The sequence below is a fragment of the Podarcis bocagei genome (genome assembly GCF_964188305.1).
Source record: "Podarcis bocagei genome assembly, chromosome: 3".
NCBI classification, from domain to species: domain Eukaryota; kingdom Metazoa; phylum Chordata; class Lepidosauria; order Squamata; family Lacertidae; genus Podarcis; species Podarcis bocagei.
In genome coordinates this window covers 72,348,883-72,373,652 of record NC_138127.1, presented here as the reverse complement: position 1 = coordinate 72,373,652, position 24,770 = coordinate 72,348,883, and the positions used below count along the sequence as shown (strand labels likewise).

Here is a 24,770-nt window from a genome sequence, read left to right as displayed (position 1 = left end):
ATACTACTTAGTCTCAACGCTACTGGAGGAGCCTCTCTCTCTGAAACAGACCAATGTTGTCTTCTAATTCAGAGCTTCCATTTTAACCACTACAGTAAATATCTCCATGACTTTCTTCTGTAACATTTCTTTTAAAATGAAACTCATCTCTCACCCTTACAACCAAAGATAATTTAAGATTGAAAATGTAGATGGACTTCTGAAATTTCATCAGGCAGCACAAGGGCTGTTACTGGGCAAGAAGTACTTCTACTGGGTAAGAAGGCTTTGGTAACAACCTTGTATTCTTCCCATCACTTTCCTAGTAGGAACTGTGGAGCAGATTCAGACAAATTACCAAATATTCAACATACTAAACAACAGATTACCAAACACTTTAAAAGGAGAGATATTGGAGTCATGGGAGACTTCAACTGCCCCATCTTTTGGAACTCAAACTCTGCCAAGAATGTAAGGTCCACCAAATTCCTCCCTTGCCTCACAGATAATTTCATTTCCCAGAAGAAGGAAGAAGCAACAAAGGAGCCATCTATCTTGCACTTGGCCTTTACCAACAGAGAAGATCTAATTGACGAAGTGATCATATCCTCTTGGGTTTTGTGATGCAGAGGCAAGGGAAAGCTAAGTGTAGTCACACATGCAGTCTGGACTTTTAAGAAGACCAGTTTCAAAAAGCTTAAGGAACTACTGGGTGAACTCCTATGGTCAGAAATACTCAAAGCTAAGGGAATCCAAAAATGGATGGAAGTTTCTTAAAGGTGAAATACTGAAGGCACAAATGCATACAATTCCAACAAGAAAGAAAAGTGGGAGGCATCACCCAAAAGGAAAGCAGTGCTGAACTTGGTGAGAACAGAATAAACAATGCAATAAGGGAACTGCAGTGCAAGATAGGAAAAGAGGTGGTGAGGGAAGACCTAGCTACTTTAAATGAATGTAAACAACCTGATGCACTTAATGAGCTGCTCCCAATGATACTAAAGGAGCTTGAGGATTTAATCTCAGAGCCTCTGTCTATAATCTTTGAGAATTAATGGAGAATAGGTGATGTCCCTGCAGCCTGGAGGCGGGGAAATGTTGTCCCCATCTTCAAAAAGAGTGTGTGTGGAGAAGACATGGGTAACTAAGACTGGTGAGCTTGACAACGATACCAGAAAAAGTCCTAGAACAAATAATTAAACAGTCCATCTGTGAGCACTTAGCAAAGGATGCTGTGATTACTAAGACCCAGCATGGGTTTTTTAAAAATAAGTCATGCCAAACAAATCTAATTTCTTCTTTTTTATGGAGTTACAAGTTTGATGGATCAGGGGAATGCTGTGGACATAGTGTATCTTGATTCCATTAAGGCTAGTAAAATGTAGGTTGAACAAGGTAACCGTAGCAGATTACCTCAGAGAACTGGGCCAATGGAAGTTTCCAACTCCTACACCACCCTACTTCTCAATCAAACACTTTGCCTGCTGCTGTGTGCAGGAAACCCAGTGATACTATTTACCTACCACAGCACAAAGTGAAACAAAGGAGCATTAAACATAACATTTCTAAGTGCCATAATGAACACACACGCCTCAGTTTGAATATTAAAATCAAGCATAGACCTTCAAAGTTTCTATGTGCTTATTCCACTCAAGTAGTACAAACACTCTGTGCCAACAACTTGCACAGATTATCTACCTTGAGGAAAAATCACAAAAATTAAACCAGCAGGCTAAGTCAACACCTGCATTGTTAGTATGCTGCACTTTTGTGCCATTTGCTTGGAAGTTAGATTGTTTGAAGTAATTCAGTAAGCTACAGCTTCCCCGAGAAGCCATTAAATCTCAGGACCAGCTAAAAAAGGAAGATGCAGAGTTTAAATGGTTCAGACAGAGATATTTTCAACTTTGAGCATTAAGAAGGTAGGCTAGTTTCAATTTTAAGTCTCCATAGAATTTTTCAAATATTCATATTCTGGTACCAAAATTGCAAGACAGACATTGTGTATGTGTTTAATAACAGGGCTATCAATTCTGGAAAAAGCAACAGCTTGTGTGTCATCTTTTAAGGCAAAGAATAGTTTAAACGCTGTTGACTGAGTTTCAAAATACAAGGAAACAAACAGTAAGGAAACAAATAAGACACCATGAAGCAAATGAATAGGTTAATTTTCAAGTCACAGAGAAAAAGGGTAGGGTAATGGACTCCAGTTCCAGAAATATTTGCACACTAATGGCTTTATGTAAAGTGATGTACAAGTATATCAAGAATAGGTACACTACATTTTTGTTGAAGGTAACCTACATTATTCATACCAGAGCTCAGTGACATTTTCATGATGGAAAATAGTATTTATACATTGCTTGCCTTTTGCTGGACCTATCAACTGGAGACAATTGCTATTTTTTGAAGTATGCTTTAGCGCCACCATACTGCTAGCAATCTCTAGTACTCTACAATATCTCAGCCATTATCATAACTCTCAGCTGAACATAAATTGTTTGCTATTTACCTTCTTACATCTAAAAATAATCCTAGTTCTCAAAGCAGCAGACGATATGATAAACCTAGACTGCACTATCTGAATTTCAGGTATGGACTCCTTATTTGGAGACTTGGGGTTTGTTTGTTTTTCAAAAAATGTGTTTTCTTGATTTTCAAAGCTTACAGAAGCTGTTATAATAAAAAGAACAAGAATAAAATACTAAAGAGGTAACCAAATTAAGAAAATGATTTTACTCTGTCTTATTTGTATTATTATTTTATAATATTTTATAATATTTATATTATAAAATTATTTATATTATACACAGCTATAATATCTACAGTCTATAATATTCAGATAAATAACTATTAATTGTTCCCTCCATACAATAACATCCTACATGTTACAAAAGGTGTCAGAGAGGATAGTTCTAAGCCTTGTCTAGACATATAGAGCAGGATTCTCCTAATGAACTCCATCAGTTGAAGCTCTACACAAGGGTTTCTGCTTGTACAAGGGGCTTCTCCACTCCCCCTGTGCACCCCCTGAAATAAGCTCAGGAGGGGGGGGGGTCAGGAGAAACCCAGAACAACACATGGAGAAGGAAGGTGGGATCGTTCCATCTGGCAAGCTGATATGCTGCACAGATGGAACATTTGTTAACAGCTTGGTGTTGAATTCCTCCCTCAGTCTCCAAGTCCAGACACAGATTTGTCCATTCATCAGCAACCTAACAACTAGGCCTCAGAAAAAAATAGCTACTGAAGCATTTGTACTTCTAAAGCCTTGCATTTATGTAGTAGTATTAAATCTTTTTATGAAATGCTTTCACGAACCAGGAACTTTTAATGGCATTCCAATTGCTTGTGCTCCCTTCCTATTAAAGAAATGATGATACTAAACGGCATAATTTTCTGCATTATATATCAACAGAGGTTTTTCTGCACAGTAGCCTGATTCACACATCATGCTAAACCAAACTATAGCTTAGTGAGAACATGCAAGCTGTTGGACAGGAGAATGCAACCAATTTGTTCCTCTTTTCTGCTGAGCTAAGCCATGATCTGACTTGTTTAGCCTGGAAAACAGGAGAGAGAGGAGATATGATAAAGGTAAAGGTCTCCTGACAGTTAAGTCCAGTCACAGACAACTCTGGGGTTGTGCCGCTCATCTTGCTTTACAGGCCGAGGGAGCCGGCATTTGTCCGCAGACAGTTTTTCTGGGTCATGTGGCCAGCACGACTAAGCCGTTTCTGGCACAACGGAACACCGAACCAGAGCACCACACGAAAATGCTGTTTACCTTCCCGCCGGAGTGGTACCTATTTATCTACTTGCACTTTTTAGTGTGCTTTTGAACTGCTAGGTTGGCAGGAGCTGGGACCGAGCAATGGGAACTCACCCCGTCACGTGGATTCGAACCTCTGACCTTCTGATCGGCAAGCCCAAGAGGCTCAGTGGTTTAGACCACAGTGCCACCCACATCCCATAGGAGATATGATAGCCATCTTCAAATACCTAAAGGGCTGTCACATGGAAAATGAAGCAAGCTTGTTTTCTCCTGCTATGATTCTACGACTTGCTGTGACATCCAGGTACAGGATTCTGGTTTAGCTCTCTCCAGACTAACCACGAACTGTAACCAAAGTTTGTCCTAGGGTTACAACTTGCAGTTTGTCTGGCAGAACTAAGCTTAGCTGAGTGCAGCACAACAACAAAACAAGTGAAAAGGAGTAAAGCAGCTGCGATCATGTCTTCCAAGAGCCAATAAGCTCACATTTTTGTGCTAATTCATGGTTTGGCTTAGATAACTGGAATATGTACCTTATTACTGTATACTGTAGTTCCCACATGCTGGCACTAATCCAGCAAGAGCTAACCACTACCAAGTACCACTGATACCAAGGGAAGAAATTATTCACCATGAAGCTTAGCTGGTGCCTTCCACAATTTCCAGAGGAGCACCCATGTTAGCCTGTGGCAGCAAAAATATAGTCTCTAAACGTATTACAAGAGTCCAAGAACTTTATTATCGTGAAAGCTTTTGTGGACTTAAAATCAACACTTTTGTGATAATAATGAATTGTTTTGTATACATAAGACTTAACCCAACCAACATGGAATTTATTGCATTTCCTTTCAATTTGTGACTATTGTGTAGATGTACCTGCCAACCCATGGATAACATTCTGTGCACCTGGTAAAGTGAACACTAGTCCACAAAACCTTATTGCTATAAAGAAGGTATTTTATCTCTGAGGTGCAACAGGACTCCTTGCTGTTTTCGTTTCTGTGGGTTTATGGCCACTATGTGCAACTTTTCTATCAGAGGGTTGTGCTGACTGAGTCATGACGCGATATCCTTGTGAGGATATTCAAATTCTTCTCTCTGCAAGACATAAGCCCAGGGAAGGAACGAGATAGGCCAGACCTTATTTATTTTTGAACGTTTAGGCAGGTGGGCTAGTACCATTTTTTTGTGGCTAGTAGCAAGCACAACTGCACTACAAAATGGAATGCTATTGCTAGTATTGCTTTCTGCATTTTTTAGAAGTCCAGCTGAAGGATATGTAGAGGTCACTAATTTCTTCAAGAAATTAAAAAGAGAGTTATTTTATGAAACAACAGTTTTCTTTTTCCTTTCTTTGGATGGTACAAATTACATATTTGTTTAGAAGTTACACAGATGCTGATAGTGGCAAGAACCTGTTCATATCATTACAATCCAATTTTACATAACATTAGATTCTCTTATAATGGAAGCCTCAACTGAACTCTGCAATGCCTTCCTCAATTTATAACAAGCAAAACAGAAAGGGATGCAGCTGTATACCTACAAAAAAGAAATTTTCAGATAAGGGAAGCATTTTCTTCAGCAACAGGGAGCGGCGCTGCTATTTTTACATGCATTAGGAAGTACATGGCATAAAATCCAGACACTCAGCTTTCATCCTTGCAGCTGCAGTACATAAAACATGAAGACAGCACCTTAACATCTTCCATGTTTAGGGGATTTAGAATATGTATGTGCATGGCAACTTGCCCCTTCCTCATAGTTCCAGACCACGCTTCCACATTCATATCTCTTCTCTGACCTATTATTTATCTACCGCTATCCCCACACAACAAACTTCCACATATGGGAATAATGGAATACATTTCCCAGGAAAATCCAAAAATTGACTGTTTAAGAAATGCTGCAAAATAATTTTATTCTAGTAAATCTACAGAAATTTTACTAAGTATTTAATATTAGAATACTATTTTATGATCATTTCAGATATCAAAGTACAATATAAAATATTAAGTATCTTGAACTTTACTTAAGCCTGAGCTCCTAAGCTGGCACCCATGGGCACCACAACATCCTCAAACTCTTTAGAGCTTGCCTGGGCCCTGTGCTTAAACCATTATTATTATTTTTTGAGGCTGAGGGGGTTTTTTTTTGGCTTTGGGGTGTTATTGAAGGAGAGTGTTACTTGCTTTTTTGTCAGTTTTAGGGTGTGTGTGGCATGTTTTCGCCACTGGCAGGAGGTGTTCTGAGCACTGACAGTTTCTTCTGCAATATGGGAATTTACAGTGCCCACAACAATTCCAAGATTTCTAGATGTGCCCCCTGGTCCAAAGAGGCTGGGGAACTCTGACTGAAGTTATTCCACATGTGGAATTGGTTAGATATGATTAAAAAACCTACCGTATTTTTCGCTCTATAGGGCGCACTTTTTCCCCTCCAAAAATTAAGGGGAAATATGTGTGCGTCCTATAGAGTGAATGCAGGCTGCGCGGCTAAGCCCAAAGCCAGAACAGGGAGACCGAGCGCTGTGCAGCGCTCAGTCTCGCTGTTCTAGCTTGGGGTTAGCTGCACAAAGCCTCTGCAGGGCAGCGGGGTGCCTTCACCCCGCTGCCCTGCAGAGGCTACGAAGGCTGTACGAAGGTGGGGGGAAGGCTGCAACGCTTCCCCCCACCGCCAGCCCCACAAGCTCGGGGGCAGCAGGAAGGCGGAGCGCCGCTGGGCTCCGGGTGAACGCACCTTGAACGCACAGAGCGAACCTTGTTTTAGAGGGGGAGAACAAGATTCCCCCCCCCCCTGTTCTCCCCCTCCTATGGTCTGGTGCGTCCTATGATCCGGTGCATCCTATAGAGCGAAAAATACGATATTTAAGGAACTTAAGGACAGAAACTTTGTGAATGAGGCATGCCGTCATCTACCTTTCTCTTGCTACTAACAGCCATTTACTCTTCCAAAGACTAAAATTTGTTCATTGTAATATCTCATTCTTCAATCTGTAATATCAATCTGACAGCCCCCAGGGCAGCATTATTTTCCCTTATTAGTGAAGGTATACTAAACGGCAACCCCAAACACATATTGGCTCCTGCTAAAGCAAGCACTGTGCTAATCTCTGTATTCTACGGCGGGCAAAGTATAATATTTGGGATATCTCTCACAAAAGAGGTGTTCCAAGCCCCCTTTGAAAAGGCTGTTAAAAATTGTAGAAGCAGCCTTCAACAAAGGAAACAGTGGCCTGGTCAGAGGTATATGATCTAGGCTAAATAAATGAAGACACACACACAAGCCTTGTGCCTGCACTTCTGTTGTTAACGTCATTCTGTGGCCTTTCTTCCTTCTCAGTCTGCAACAATCAAAAATCTCCTGGTTAATTAACCACGGCTTCCTGCTATGTCTAAACCTGGAAACTATAGTTACCAAACTGCAACAAACCATCATCTTAAAATCAACTTCGAACTACTGTCAAATTACAAAGTTGAAAAGGTATAAAACCAACCAGGGTAGGATCTGTTTTAGTACTAATTCAAAAGTACTATGGCAAAAAATTTAGATTCAACAAGAGGAGAAAAAGCGATGGAGAACTCCCTGCTAATACATAAACACTTTATAATAATGCCAAGGGCAGCATATCTTCTATGTCACTATCTTCAAATGATTTCCAATTCAGAGAGGCTCCCAGGATGCAAGGATAAGCAGTACAAAAAAGTTGTCTAATCTAAGAGTGAAAGTGACAATGACAAAACTAAGTATTCATTTCCTGGCCTTTATGGGCATGTTCAGTTCATAGCATTTGCAGGCATGTCCTTGAAAGGGACAAACTCTGTGCAATCTGTTATGAAGCAGAGTAGTCAAGTTTTTATACTAAGTGATTAATGAGCTGACAAGCAGAGTTAACACAACTGTACTAAGTGTTAAGATTAAACAATTATACAACTGGTGTGTGATGAAGAACATAAGGCCCTTCATGCAGCAACAGGCACAGGGAGAAGAGAACCATAAACATACATTTAAGAGTGACTCCAAAGAGGGAAGCTGAGGAATTGCTCTCCTTAGGAAAGTAATACCTATGAAAACATTGGTAAAGTGAAAAACCAACTATAGACATGATACAGTAGTTCCAAAGAGAAGCTGAAAGGTTAGGGAGCGTAAAAGTACGGGTATAATTCACTTCCAGCTTTTGTTCTGCTGGAAGCAATATTTTCCAAGTATTAGCTTTAAAAGAAAAAAAGGAATAATGGTGTCTATAATGAGCTATCCAAGCAACTATTGATTTGCTTAGATTAAAAAGTTTATCAGTGCAGAGCTGAAACTGATGGAACCAACAGCTGATCGGCGGCAAAAACTACCATGGCAACACTGGGAACTGATATGAATATATTCTCCTCCCCATTTACCGAAATTATCTGGGAAGACATCTGCTCTGTGCCTCCTCCTCCAGAACTGGCGGTTCTTCGGGGAAGTCTTTTTTCTTTTACAGTAGCAACACAATTGCAGAACCTGTGTTTCATCTAAGAGTGGGAAAACTGCAGTCTAACAGTGTTTATAATGCTAAACAAAACTTGTGTCTTAATCACTCACTCACACACACACACAAAATTATTAAGCATGCTGATGTGAAAGTCAAAAATCCAAAAGTTTGTGATAAGCATGCAGCATCAAAGTTCACATTAATAATAACTGAAGCCAAATTTAAAATTTCATGTGGCTTTTTAAAAAATAAATGTTTTTTTAAAATTATAAATACTTTGATTCATTCTTATTGTCAAGCCCAACATATTATTTATAATTAAAGATCATGTTTCAATCCTTTTGAAAATTAAAATCAAAATAAAACAATTCTGGGAGCCAGGTTTGAAGGGGGTCTGTGGGGTTTTTATATTCGCTTAAAAGGGGCGTGAGTTTAAAAGGCTGAGAAACCCTGCTTTACATGTTTGCTCTACATGTGGATGGCATGTGAGAAAGAAACTATTTTGGTTTAATTATTATATTCAAAGCTTTAATTGGAAACTCTTGCTTGTAATCCTTGTAAATACTGTAAGACACAACAACTGAATAGCACGTGCTTCCTTTGCGTGGTTTAAATTAAGAAAGAATAAAGCACTGAAACCAACTAACACATTAATTTTAACATGCCCAGAGAGCTATGTGTTAGATAGACTTTTGCAAAAGTATAAGCTGAAAAACACAGTGGATAGTATTCAACCAAATTTTAATCAGAATTGATCTACTAAAATAAATCTAACTTAGATTCGTGCTAATTAATTCCCCGAGTAAAACATGGCTGAATACCATCCACTGAATCACTACTTTAAAAGTTCCCAGTTTGACTGGTATTATCTATTCATTATTTTACTAATCTTATGAAATATTTTGTTTCGGTTTTCTCCCCCCATGGAAAATCTTCAACCACACCTCACTGCTGATAGTATGGTAAGCTAACTGGAATTGTGGTTAAATGCAAAACACATTATTGGTTTTGCTCTATAGCCTACAAGAATACCAAATGGCACTTAACCAAGTGAAAGGTCACACATCTAAAGGCAAGTTTCATTAGTAATTAGGAGTCTAACAAGACTATACAAGATATCCTTCAAGTGTATATGCAATAAGTAGGGCTTACTGAGACAGTTATGTATGCTAAAATCACAAATATGACCTCTCAACATGTCCACTATAAACTTCAAACTCCCAATACTTTATAAGTTTGATGAATTATTTGCTTTGAAATACCACAGTAGCAGAACTGTAGCCTGGACATGCTTTTCACCCAAGTCTTCCAAGTTTAGGATTAACAGGAAATTGGTCCAAACTTGAACAGACTTTCATCACTTCCTTGTCAATTTCCATTTATGCTGTCCACAAAGTGGTAAAACTTTGCTTTGCATACGAACGATAATTAGATCTTATTAGAACGATAATTAGATCTTATTAATTAGTCCCTTCATCACATCTCAGACTTATCATGCATGTATACGATTCTACTTAACAGTCATTTAACCTTTTGGCTTACCTGATGGATTCAGAGTATTAAGCACCATCTTTTAAAGTGGTACAAAGCAAGTTTCAACTAATTCTAGAGCACCAGTTTGTTTTGTAACTAAAAGGCATCTCATGCAATGACTCCCTTGTCCTTATTGCACCCTCCTCCCCAAACAACCTGAATGTCTGGAGACCCTCAGGTAAAGGGTGGGAACAGCCTACATAAGAAGATATCCTAGTCTCACAAGCATCTGTCCAATTTTAAGCAATTTACCGCTTCTCAATGCAGCTTTCAATGCCAACTCAAAGCAGCAGAAAGAAAGGGAGCACAGTGGAAAGTCCTAAGGTGTCTTTTGCTAATCTGCAGATAAAACCCAAAACATTTCAAATTGGTTGCTTTAATTTATTCTTTGGTTTTATTTTTCCTTTTTATTGCTCATTTATGACATACTTCGAGCACTTTTTCTTTAAATCAGGTGGAGTATACATTTCTTAGTAAAATAAAAACAGCAAACAGTCAACACTGAGAAAACACTTGAAACCGTAAAATGTCAAGGCCCAACTAGTAATAGGAAAGCTGCTTGCTTGCACACTGCATTTATATTCTTGGGAAAGGGCACAAAAGCAATGGCAAGAAGTTCATGTAACAGATTTACAAGCATAATTTATAAATTGCTACTACTTCTTTGCTAACATATGTGTCCCTGTAAATTAAGTAAAGAGGGTTAGGAAACACTTACGGTAAATATATTCTTAATAGTTGAAGTATGCAGCAAGCCTTAATCCAGGAAAAAGTTTAGTTTATTAATTTGTAGGTACCAACTTTAGTCAGTTCAATCTGTGAAGTTGTGAATTAAAAACAAGTTTGCTTCTTTTTTTGGAAGTTTGTTTGATCCTAGTTTATTACTTTAAAAGGGAACAGAAATGCAAAATATTAAAAATGGTTTTTACTTCAAACAGCCAGCAACTCAGGATGAGTGGATAGGAAACTATCTTTGTTGAGGCTTTGATAATACACCATTTATTTACTCAGTTAACCAGTCAAAAGGCATATGATAAATCAGTTTACAGCCAAGAAGTACCATTAAGAGTTCAAATAATGTATATATACTTCTGCTATTACAGTGGTACCTCAGGTTACGAAATTAATTAGTTCTGGAGGTCCGTTCTTAACCCAAAACCGTTCTTAACCTGAGGCACACTTTCGCTAATGGGGCCTCCCGCTGCCGCGCAATTTCTGTTCTCATCCTGGGGCAAAGTTCTCAACCTGAGGTACTACTTCCGGGTTAGCGGAGTTTGTAACCCAAAGTGTTTGTAACCCGAGGTACCACTATATATTAACATGAACATCAATTTGTAAATTGGACTGCTTTCTTGGAACATCAATCAACTTAAACATCAAATTTCCAGGCCAAACAAAAAAGTTGTCTAAAAGTTAATTGAAACAAAAACAAGAATTGCTTGTGGCTGAACCCTTCTGCTCTGAACAGCAATTGCCTCTCTACAAAAGTAGTGAATATTGGCCTAACCCAATATCACACTGTTGGGGAAGTCCCACCCCCAAAGTTCATGTTTTGTGTGTGAACAAGAGGAGTCTCTCTCTATGTATGAGGTCTCTAAAGCTAGCACTCAATGAATATATGCTGATGGCAGAGCTAGCAGTACACTCTCATTCCTTGTTCTATACATAAAGCATAATTGATCCTGGTTTGTAGGGAGTGCTTAAACAAGTGAGGGCTCCTTTTTCCCATTAAGAGTCACTGACTCACAGGGTGGGGAGGAGAACTGGGCATTCCCCCCCCCCATGCACATTTCTGAAAGTGCGGACTGATATCCCATCACCTTCAAGACTTCAGAAACTGTATGATCTCCTAATCCAACGCATTGGCATTATTGCTTAAGTTTGCATAGTTTACAATGTCACTGTCCGCATGCAATGGAAAGCCACGGTCTAAAGCAAACCATGGCTTACTGTGAACAAGCAGTTTACATTATTTTAATCATACCAGCCCCTCTCCCCGCCTGTACTCCACCAGGAGGAAACAAAGGAGAGCACTGGATTAGTATGAATTGTTTTCCTCAAACAAGCCAGAATCAGAAAGCCAAGAACAACCCTTGTTTTCTGTTTGTGGTTAACTGTAGTGAAACAAACCATAAGCATTGATTATCATGTGATACTAAGACAGTGCTCTGGTTATCTCCTGTATAGCACAGGGGGGAAAGGAATGGGTGCAATTGAGCTTGTTGCCTATTCATAGTAAGACATAGTTTCTTGTTTACCATTGTGTGAACCAGGCTAATATAGACCAGGAAGCATGCACCTATAGGTCTGTAGGGCAAACTCATGTGTAATCAAATGCACACAAAGTTATAATCTAATTGTTAATGAAATAAGTAAGCATACCAGCACCTATCTGTGGGATATTCATCATCCTTAGAACAAAGATTTGTGGCAGAATTTCACAGATACAGTCAGCAGCAAGTTTCCATGTTAAAAAGTTAGAAAGTGCTGCTGTTATCACTAAACTGTTGCCAGCTGTTTGCGCAATCTGCCAATTCACACACATGGTATTTGCCTGGCCAAGCCACAAATAATTCACAGGTACAAATCGGCACTGCATGATCTAGTCTACAGAGGCATGTTCTAATCTATACAGCAGAAATTAACTGATGTCTATTTATGTTTTAACGGGTTTTGTTATGTATGTGGTATACCACCATGATATATTTTTATGAAAGTGTGGATTATAAACACTTAAACTACAAAGGAAATATCTGCTCTTTCAGCCCACTTTGCTCAAGGAATCAGTTTCTGAAATTCTGAATACTGTACTGTTGTTGCAACCAGCTGAGGAAATAGCCTCTCAAAGTTTGAGTAGTAGTCTTTACTTGTGTGACTTTTAAAAATCAAATAATCCAACAAATAAACCTTTGAGCCTTCTGAATCCCTGGTTTTGGGGTGGGGGAACAATGCCTTTTCCATATATTTGGAGTGGAAAGGTACTACAAAATGTTCCGGGGGGGGGGTGGGATCATAATGCACATGCTTGCGGTACCACAAGGAGAAAACAAAATCAGACAGGTTGTGTGTATGAGAACAGAGTAAGAATAAATTCTCCATTAAGAGAAAATATCAGAATGCTAAGATTCCAAGTGACAAATCAAAGGTAATGATTAGCTGCATAAGCCTAGTAAACAAGTCCATTTTGGTCTCCAACTATTTACATTTAAGTAATTTATAAAGGAATAAACCTCTTGTAATGAGTTACCATTTGCTTTGCACAAGTGCACTCAACCTTCCAGTATAAATACTGCAGTAGTTTTAATTAAAGTTACATGATTTAAAAAGTTTTAAAAGCATCAGCTGGAAAAACGTGCACTTGTAAATGCAATCATGTTTGGCCCAACCCTCATGAATGTGATTGTGATTAGCCCTGAGGAACCCTATAATTTTTCAGCTTCTTTATTCTCATCTTCTATGCTAAGGGGAAAAATCTCAAGCTTCAGGCATGATCAAATTTTTGAGTTAAGTGAATCACTGTCACACTTTTCAGAATTTGGTCTTCTGAATTAAAGGGATGTGGGCAAAGCAGCAGAATTATCTTCTTCCCAGGAACTCTGTCTGTTATTTTCTTTGAAAATAAGAATATGAATGGTGTGTAATGTGCCCCACAAATGCTTCAACTTATGTCAGACGAAAAGGGATGTTTGGTTTTAAAAAAAATTACCACAATACTGTCAACTAATATACAAAATGGCTCACCTTTCTAACACTTTAAGACAATGTGACTATGGAACATATAAAAAGACAGATTCTCACTAACTTGTTTACCACTGACATAACACTGGTTGCCCCACTTTCAAACAAAAGGCCCACAAGTTCTTTAAAAACCAGTGAGAGATGTAACTGTGTCAATCTGTTGCAGGACCGTTTTTAAATAGTTTATTGTACAGTGGTACCTCGGGTTAAGTACTTAATTCGTTCCAGAGGTGCGTTCTTAACCTGAAACTGTTCTTAATCTGAAGCACCACTTTAGCTAATGGGGCCTCCTGCTGCTGCTGCGCCGCCGGAGCACGATTTCTGTTCTCATCCTGAAGCAAAGTTCTTAACCCGAGGTACTACTTCTGGGTTAGCGGAGTCTGTAACCTGAAGCGTATGTAACCTGAAGCGTATGTAACCCGAGGTACCACTGTATACAAGTAAGTCTTTTCCTTTTGTGGGCTAGCATATATGTTTGAGCTTTCATTGTATCTGGTATATTACTATAGCTTAATTTTCTTGTCTATGATTAAAAACATCCAAGATGAAAAACTTCTAATTCTTGAAAGACAAATCTCTAGAGAAGAATCTTGTCAAGCATGGCTTTTCGCTGATGGGAATAGAAGCAGGAGCTATCTCTCTCAGGGATCACAGTTTATCCCAGTACATCAGTGGAAGATTGCTTCCGGAGTGCTTTTTCAGAGTGCTTTTTCTTCTCCTCGCTCCTTTCTTCAGCTTCTAAGGACAAAACATTTCTGGCCTTTCTTTGTCAGACCTTCTACTGTCTGATCAGCCTCACCTGGGGAAAATGTTCTAATCTCCAACTTAATTTCTTCCTTTACTTTTCAGAACAAAGCAATTTTTATACAAAAATAGTCTTTAGCCCCAAGGATATAGGGTGACATTAACTGCAAATTCATTTCAGTGGTCTAGAGAATTAATTTCTCTTAAATTAAGAAATGTTTGAGCTTGGAAACACTGAAGAATCATTTTAGATATCAGATTAATAGGAATAAGAAAAAGAAACAATAGGGATAATGTTCCACACTATTATGTTTTACAATGGCCATATTGTATATTCACCTTCTATATAGTGATACTTATGCATGAAACAACATATAAGTTCTGGTAATTTTTCTGGCCCTGCTACTCTTTTGAAAAATTTAGGCCATTCAAATAAATCAACAAATGTGGGCAAATTTCTCGGCATGTCCTCTGTTCCTTATAAACTACACTGCTACTTGGAGGTATCACCAGTATGTCGGTACACAACTCTACCACTCATTTTGGAATTCAAGTTATTTGTATGGGATGTTGGGGTTGTTGGCTACATGTGCTGCGGAAACTCAGTCAAATGGTTAAGCTCACCAAAGGAAACAGCCATTTAGAAGTGTTGGCCTTTAGTAGGCCAACACCAACGTATACCACTATACACATTATTTACAGATGTTGCAAATAGTCTTCCCTCTCTGAGTCCAGAGAGGGTTCTTTGCTTCAAAGTCCTTGCTGTGTTAAAGGCCACAGCCACACCCAAAGTTCAATTGCTTTCAAAGTCCTGCAACTGATAGGGTTCTAAGCTCTGAAGACTGGCAATTTTCCAACTTCTTCCTCCTAAAACCACTTCAAATAATCTTCACTTCAATCCACAGTCCCAACAGATAGCCTTCAACAATCCTTGAAATCTCCTACCATGAACTGCACAGTATGCTGTAACCTGAGTTATTTTCTATCCAAAGTTACTTGCCAAATCTGCCCGGTAATACTGATAAGGGAGTAAAAAGACTTATTCCCCACAATGCACCTGCAGACATCTCTGCTGATTCATGGAGAATTCACCCATTAATTGTATTCCTTAATGTGGGAGAGGTGTGGGGAACCTTTGGCGCACCAGATGTAACTGAATGACAATTCCCCTCAGCCTCAAGAAGAAGCATGGCCAATGGCCAAGGATGATGGCAGATGTAGTTCAGCAACATCTGTAGGGCCAAAGGTGTAGGAGAAAGATAAAACCAAAAAGATCATCTTAAGTGCCTATATTCCAGTCTTGTAAAATTGTCAGGGATATGAAACCTTCTGGAGGATATTGGTACACCAGAAGCAACAAGATAAAGTAGGAATCCTGTCAGTATATTATATTAATATGCTGGGATTGATCCTCAGATTGCATAAAGGATGGAATGAATTGAAACAATTTCTTTTCTTTGACATGTTTTCATGGGCTCCACAGCTCCAGACCCTTCGAGGAAGATGCGTTTAGCCAAGTCTAGTAACATTTGTATGGCGCAAGTTAACCAGCAAGAAATTAAAATAATCCTCTCTAGTAAACCGCTGGCCGGTTTAATCCGGCCCCTGTGGCAGTTTATTTCCTGGGGTAAAATCCTAATCAATTCTAAAGGTCAACAACTTTGGTTGGCCCTGTGGTCGGCCCTCACAGCCTTCCACTTCATCAAATCTGGCCCTCTTTGAAAAAAGTCTGGACACCACTGAAAGGAAGCTAAGGAAGGAGAAGGGAATCAGTTGAACATATATGAACATACCAGCCTGTCATATACTAAGTCAGACCTCTGGCTCATCAAGCTCAGTACTGTCTACATTGAAGGGGTCCAGGGCTGCAGACAGGAATCTTTCCCATTCCTATCTGAGCTATTCAGAGATTGAATGTGGAACCTTCTGCATGCAAAGCATCTGCTATGCCACTAACATACAACTCTTCTCTAATGTTCTTAAACACACGAGTTCCCATCTGTTCTGCTTTGTGTTGCACATCCCTCTACGGTCAAAAGAAGCATCATGGAGGGAATGGAGAATGTGCTCTACCACTAAGCTAAATAAACACTAAGGCTTGTTTTTAATTGCTTCACTATCATTTCCTGCCATTTATTTATGTTCACCTGTCAGAGGGAATAATACTAGAACGCCAATACTTCATCACAGAAAGTAACAATAAAAGCAAAGCAAAGCAAAGCAAAAATAGTGTAAAATCCTCCAACACCCTTATGCATTTTCTGATATGAAATCAGAGCAGACTATATTAAGAAAGCCTGTGTCTTTCAATCTTTGTCACCCACAGTAAGCCAGTAACACAAAGGCGATTTGTTCCTCTAGCACACCATGAGGACTTCATTCTAAAAGCACACAGGGAAGTCCAACACCATTTTGAAATGATCTCAGCAGAATGATTTATGGGGAAATACGAACATGGTTTTCAAAGCAATTTCTTTCTTCTGTGTTCCTAGTGTGCCTGTCATACCTTCTCTTCCCCCTTTTGCTGCCTTTTGTTTTCTAAAGGTGACCACTTTGTTTTGTATTCTTTTATCACATTCTACTTCATACAAAGTCCTTGCAGATCTTTAAAAAGAATTTGTCTGAATGGGACCAACTTACTATGTGAACATTCTGGGCTTTGGAGAAGTTTCCCCAATGTATAATGCAATGCCCTTTATACAGAGTCCTAAAGGGTTGGAAAAAATCTTCTCTGACCTCTCCATTGTTGAAGGTTAGTGACCATGGCAGAACGTTTGGCATTTATAGTACCAGGCAAAATATTTTATATCATGCACACACACACACTTTTACCAAGGTGCAAACAATTCAAAAGGTCAACAGAAAGCTAAATATTTGTAGCGCTATACTAGCTACAGATCAAGAGCAACACCAGAGGCCAAGACATATTTTGTATAAGCCCTAATACACATTGAAAGCAGAAATACGGGTATGATCTCACGAACTGTACAAGAAAGAATCTTTGCAGTACTACTAAACCTATTTTATTTTAAACTGGAATTAATGATTGCTTAAATTTAAAATCAAACCTCCCAAGTTTGGGAATGCAGAGATCCACAGAACTGATACTCTGTTTATTGCATGCATACTTGCAGAGTAACAAAGCAAGCTTCAAACACAGCATTCTCAATTTTGGGTCCCTGGGTGTTTCTCGACTACCACCCCTATCATCCCTGATCGTTGGCCATAATGGCTGGGGATGATGGGGTTTGTAATCTAACATCAACATCTGAGACCCCAAGGCATGGAAAAGCTGTTCTAACAGTTCCCTGGCATGTAAAGTAAACAGGATTTCTGAATGCCACCATTTAAGCTTACCATTGAAGAAACAGAATGGGTTCATCCCAATAACAGTTCCAGTTTACAATGATACAATTACAATTATATTATTGCTCCTTCAACAGGGGGTGTCTTGCTGTTTTTTGATGACAAATCTTAAGTTTTGTGTGCTATCCTCTTCTCACCTAATTTACACATGAGCGAGGATGGAACATGGACAACATGATTGACTCCTGGGTGCCTATTTCCTCTTAAGCCAAGTAAGCAAATGTATATCCTATAAGTGCACAGCATAACCACTTTGTTCCTAGGCATTCAGGAGGCTTTTTCAGATGTGGCAGCTGGTGTTTAATCAAGATCCAGAGATTCTCATTACTGTGTGACACACAGCAAGTTGTTGGTTTTCCTTAAGTGGAATATATTTTATTTATACTATATAGACGCTTGTGCTGCATGTCATATCCTAACTAATTTGCATTAACACAATATTTAGATTGCCAAGTTAGATGATGGAACTAAAGGTTCAAAGTTACACGGGAGGTTTTGTTGAAGTGAATCATAACAAATCTTCAGTATTTTGAGTTTCCCATGAACTAGAGGTTTATATTATTCTTTCAGTTCGTGGGAAACTCTCAGATATTGTAGCTTTGTTATGATTACCTTCAGCAATCATATGATTACCTTCAGCAAGCAACATTTGTAACACTTGCAGCTACAAAGAACCAAATAAAAACAAACCAGTTGTGTATACGAAGCACTAAATGCTTAAAATGCTACCACCAAGTGTGACTTAATTCATTTCCATAGGCCTTAAACAGTTGTCAGGCCACTTAAGGAACCATAAGCAGATGCTAGGAGAATGAAGGAAGAAATGGAAGCAGCGAGGCTTCAGCAAAACAGATGTTATAATGGCATGGCACTTTAACATACAAATTGTCACTGGCAGCACTTCAGAATCCTGCCTATAGTGAGGGCAGTGTGTAGTGCCCTTGACATGTTCTTCCAACCACATGAGAACCACTTAACTAGGAGTGTCTTCCATACAGCAACCCTTGACTTGCCTCTCTCTGTAGCTGAAGATTAATATTTTTGTGTCTTTTTCTGACTAGTCAGCTATTTAGTTTCAATAGCCAATCTGGGATTCAGCACCACAGCATCTGAGACTTGAAGAAGCAACTTAGAGGGTAAGTGGCAAGCAAATGCAGATATAAAAAGTAACCTGCAACGTTAACAAAAATGTCCTCCGATTTTATCACTTGATGGAAAAATCAAACTCTTTAGGAAATAATATCCTTTATATCAAGGTCAAACATTTCCATTTTACTACCTATTCAGGCAATAGAAAATGTTTCAGAAGAAACAGCCCTGCAACATTTGGGACAAAATGCCTCCCTGCTTTTATTTTAAATGCAGTCCTTTCAATCAATATAGATCTCCTTTATACTAAAATTATATTATATTAAAACTTTTTGGACATTTTAATACATGATGCACTAGTGTATGGCAATTTCATTTACCAAACCTTATAAACATGTGATAATGATATACTATAAGCTATTTTTACCAGTCTTTCAACTCATTAACATTAGCTAGCTAACTAAAAACCTTTTAATTGTAGACGTCTGGTATGAACCAAAAATACTATACCAAGTGCTTTAATATCAAATGTCAGTATCTTTTTATTGCTACCTACTCAACAATATTATAAGCAGAAAACACCATTCTAACACAAAGTTAAACCACTGCAATATTGAAAAGTAATAAATAAGAGGTGACATGATAAAATTCTGCAATATAATGCACATGATGAAGCAAAGACATGAGACAAATCTAGCTGACAATATCAAGGAGAAATTAGGTGCTCTTGTCAATGTCTTGATTTCATCTTCAACTGCCACCTTTTCAAGGAATTCCCTTTTTATCTTCCAACTTGAGTACGGCAGTTACTGATTCCTGATAGCAGGTAACAAAATATTTATACAAGATGCAAAAAATGATGCAGCACTTACACAGATAAAAGAGAGTTGATAATTCAAACAAACAGATTCCTACTGAATTTCAATAGATAAAGATCAAAATACATTTCATAGGATTAACCTACTTCTACTTTCAGAGTAGCACTATTATTCAAAAACCAAGCATTAGTTTGTTAAGCATTTTCCAGGAACTCCATATTGGTTTTCCTGTGCTGGGATAGAAGGATGTAATTTAACCTTCTTTGATTTATATATATTCCAAAATGAGGAATACTAAGTTATCCAAATCACCTTTTAATTTCATTTTTGAGGAACAAGCTTCTATGACCCTTTGAGTTATGTTTTCCTTGCCTCCACATTTATATATTGCCTTTCAACAAATAGTTCTAACTAGACTACATAGCAGAATTGGGCGGCAGTTTTAAAACATTTCCTGTTTTCAGTAGGAATGTCACAAAGCCTCTTTCTTGAATCTTGTAGGTCTCATTGGACAGATTTAAATGGCTCCTTGCTTTTAGAATTCCTTGTAGAAGAACCTTTTGTAGGTGATGTGGGAATGATGATGTAAGGAATCTTCTTCACTTCTTTGTTTTTGTTTCTTTTTTATGAATCAGGTAAAGACACATCTCTTCAGACAAGCATTCAGATGAGTGGTTGAAGTACCGTATTTTTCCCTCTATAACACACAGATTTTTTCTCCTAAAAAGGGGAAATGTCTATGCGTGTTATTGAGCGAATGTGTGGTCCCTGGAGCCGACTGGCCCGAGTGCATCACACATTTTCTTCGAGGGTCGTCTTCGTTGCGGTCAGCAGAAGCCAGGGAAGTGCTTGCTAGGAGGTTTGGCCACTCTGCAGCGCGACTGTGTGTTTGCTAGCTAGTGTGTGTGCTTTGTGAGTGTGTGGTTGCCTGTGTGTTTGTTCGCTAGCGTGGGTGCTTGGAGGGAGTGAGAGAGTGACTGACTGCTGCATCTTCTCCTGCAATTTGCCTTTTTAAAAATTGGAAGCAGTGGGGCAGTAAAAACCACCTCCGAAAGCCCCATTTTTCCCTTCTAAGGCTGCAGCTCGGCTTTGGGAGCCCTGAACCCCTGCCTTGTTCTTGAGGGATCTTTGAGGTTTTCCCTTTAGCTTTAACCCAGCCCCCTTATTTTACCAGTTTATCTTCATTCTCGGTGTGGTAAACTGATTGCAGGCAGCCACACGTGCGTTCGAGCCTCCCGAGAAAGCTGTTGCTTTCCTGCATTCTGCCTCAGGGTCTTACTGCCCACCCTCTTCTGTTTCGTTACTGTGTTTGCTCAAACGGAACAAAGAGCAGAGAAAACCCCTCCCCTCCAGGCAAGCAGAGGGGAAAGCAGAGCGTCCTTCCTTCTACCGTAATTCCTCTCCGTGCTCCGGTGCTGCTGCGTCTAGGGACTCGCAGGCAATATGCAGGTGTGGGGGGGAGAGAGAGAGAGCTAGCTGGCTGGCTGGCTTGGGTGGGTGGCTGGGGGAACTTTTGCCTTCCTTTCCTCCCTCCGGTAAAACCCCTCTCCTGCATTCTTAGCCAGCTGCTTCTCCGCACACCCCTCTCGGTGCTCCTTGTCCCTTCTATGTTTTTCCTTCCCTCCCCACTTAAAACATGGTTACAAAGCACGGATCCACATGGATCCTCAGGATCTTTGCATTGGGTCACCCCAAATTCACCATCAGATCACATAGCATATCCATGGCTACAGCCTGCACCAAAAAAATCACGTACCCACTGTTGCCTGGGGCTGCAATGGTACAAAAACGTGGTTCCAAAGCATGGATCCACATGGATCCTCAGGATCTTTGCATAGGGTCACCCCAAATTCAACATCAGATCACATAGCATATCCATGGCTACAGCCTGCACCAAAAAAATCACGCACCCACTGTTGCCTGGGGCTGCAATGGTACAAAAACGTGGTTACAAAGCACAGATCCACATGGATTCTCAGGATTTTTGCATTGGGCTACCCCAAACTCACCGTCAAATCACATGTCTGTGGCCACAGCATGAAGCACAAAAATGATACATCCACTGTTTCATTCAGAATTTCCCCCCCTTGTTTTCCTCCTCTAAAAACTATGTGCGTGTTATGGTCAGGTGCGTGTTATCGAGCAAAAAATACGGTAATTTATTAGTAACTTGTTGCTGCTGCTTGTTAATTGGATGCTACTGATTATTATGAAATATTGGTAACTGTTCTTAACTTTTACATATTATTTCTATTGTGTTATCTACATGAGTTATGCTATTTATTATGCTGTAAACTCTATGTAGCCTTTAGATAAAGGGTGGCATGTAAACTTAACAAACAAATATGGGTGGGAAACATACCTAGCTAACAGCTTGTGTTTGTAACTGGAAATTAGTCAAACAGTGGTACCTTGGAAGTTGAATGGAATCCATTCTGGAAGTCCATTTGACTTCCAAAACTTTTGGAAACCAAAGTGCGGCTTCTGTTTGGCTGCAGGAAGCTCCTGTGGTTAATCGGAAGCCACAGAAGACCCGTCGGATGTTCGGCTTCCAAAAATAGTTCACAAATCGGAACAGTCATTTCCGGGCTTGTGGCGTTTGGGAGCCAAAACGTTTGAGAACTAAGCTGTTTGAAAACCAAGGTATGACAGTATTATGTTGCTTCCCAGTAGGCAATGGTGCAATTGGATACGCACAAGCACCTAAAAAATAAAGAACCTCCAAGTGTCTACTCCCTCTTCCCACATCATTCTTTAAGATTAAGGAACTTGTGCACTTGTGGCATTACCATCAATTTCTCTGCCCCTCCCCCCACCTTTGCTTTCTTCACCATCTAGCCTGATAGAGAATTCTGGATAACTAAAGAGCTTGCACACACTATCTTGTGATATTTTGGTTGGCCTAATTATGGTATTGCCCCAGTATGCATTTTGTTTTTGTTTTCTTATGGACCAACACAGCTACCTTTCCTTTTTGTTCACTTTATATATATTTGCTGCCTCCAATTATTATGACAATTAACACTTCTAAACCATCCACTCCACCAAGTTTTCTGAGCAGCTGACATAATGGTAGGATTAAAAATACGATTCACAATTTGAACAAAAACAAAGCAAAATCGCAAAGTAAAAAGCCCAGCAAAAAGCCAAAGTAAACCTAGCAAAGTGGAACTTGGTGCAAAAACTGAAGCACCCAATGAACTGTAATTTTAAAAAGACCTAGAAAAACACACACTCACCTGGTACTTGTAAGAGCACAGCGTAGGTGCCAAGTGAGTCTCTTGGAGGAGGGCATTTCAAATATTACAATGGCGAAGACCACTTTTAAACCAAACCCAATTTCTAAGAGGCTAGCTGAACCATCTCACACTCAGATTAAGAATGGCCTGTTTACATTTATGTAAATCAATCCTACCCAATTATTTCAGCTACTCCACATTTTAGCACTTGTATAAGTTTCGGGATAGAGTACTCTACTAGATCATTGCTTTTATGATTTCACATAACTTGTACTTGATAAATGTCGGTGATCGTTCAAAAGACAGTTCTCTGCAAAGTAAAGGTAGAACAATTTACACACTGTCTGTCAGGTCAAGTTTTATTCTAAATATAGATCCTGCCAGAAGCATGCTAGTGTATTTTAAAATACAGTGCATAGTAGAAAAGGTTATACCTAGTGCTAACAAATACTTTCAAAAATAGTTAAATACTGTAGCAAACCCATAATTAATTATTTGTCCAAGTTAGAAGCCAACTGGGCAGCATGTTGGAGATTTCGAAATGTGCCAACTCTTTACTTTACTTTCATTTCCTTAATTTCAGCATCAGGAGAGGCATATGAATCCACAGATTCAAAGAATCATAGAGTTGGAAAGGACCAAGAGGGTCATCTAGTCTATCCCTGTGCAATGCAGGAATTTTTTGCCCAACCTGGGGCTGATCACCTACAATTCTGATAAAATCTCAATGAGCGCCTTTTATCTGAGTTATTTCACATATTTAAGAGGTGCACCTGAAAGTGTTAGCCACTACAGTGTATGCATTGCTACTAACCCCCTTGATATAGTCATTTTGATCTGTTATTATGGGAATAGTGCAGAAACCAAATTCTGCATTATTGAGAACAGAAAGAAGTTTGCCATAATCACCGTACTTATTTCAACTATAATCAATCACTGAGCACCAGAGGCAAACAGAACTCTGTGTCAATTTTAACCAAGTCACAGATCATTAAGGGCAGCCAAATTCAAACACCACCAGAGCAGAGCAGTGTTCATTTGTCTTGTACAGAATATTATGTTGTAATTATTAGCAAGGGGAGGAGCAGCGTCTTCCCCTCCCAACTTTTGCTGAACTATCAACCTCCAAATGTGTGGTAACCAATAATTCACCTCTAGTCCTTTGTAGAACTAATTCAATACAATGCTTGAATTTCCAATAGAGGAAATGGACATGACATAGCCTTCACTCTGTAAATTTGTAAGTCGCTTTTCAGTCTGCATCTGACAAAAGGAGGCCCTTTCAAGTGTGTGCTGGGTGTAAAATACGGAGCGCTCAATAAAATCTTTCAGAATTTGTGAAGTTGGTAGATTTTTACCATAGAGCAGGGGTGTAGAACTCTGATCTGTTTAGCAGACTGAAGTCCAACTCCTGTACCCCCCCCAAAAAAAATTCACCCTTTAAGAAACTTTAAACAGCCAGACATCCTTGCCTACTTTATAACTGGTATTTGGCTTCAAGAATTGATAGTTATATTTGCATTACTAAAATACGGACAATACAAGGTACAGCCATACTTAAGAAGCCTCCTCTTAAGACAGATTTGATTAAAAACCAAAACACTTCCTTAAGTGATATACAATACTGAAACACTATTAATTAGTATATTCTGAATTCATTAAGGCTGCCTACTTGCTGCAATGGATTTGACAAAACTGAAAGCCTAACAGCTTTTCTATTTTAATGACAGGCCTGATTTTCAAAATAGGAATAAATATCACTGCATTTTTCATTCTGATCATCCTTTATGAGTAATTAAGATCCCAATACAATTCTCTTTTTTAAAAGTAGCTTTAACTATGAAAGCTAGCTAGCTCTCTATAAATATGATATTTTAAACAGATGTCAGAAGCAGGCTAGTAAATCAGCAAATTGAGGTGAGGGCAGCAAAATGATTCTCTGTATCATTAAGGTAGCACAGCCAGTTTCCTATGTCAGCACTTCCAAGAATTTAATGGTGTTTCAGCTACATAGATTTAGA

General features: G+C 39.1%; 1 protein-coding gene across 1 annotated transcript in view; it reads right to left on the bottom strand.

Moving 5' to 3' along the window:
* The window catches only part of ZFAND3 (zinc finger AN1-type containing 3), a 133,919-nt gene that overhangs the window by 93,129 nt on the left and 16,020 nt on the right, over positions 1-24,770 (bottom strand). The window lies entirely within an intron of this gene.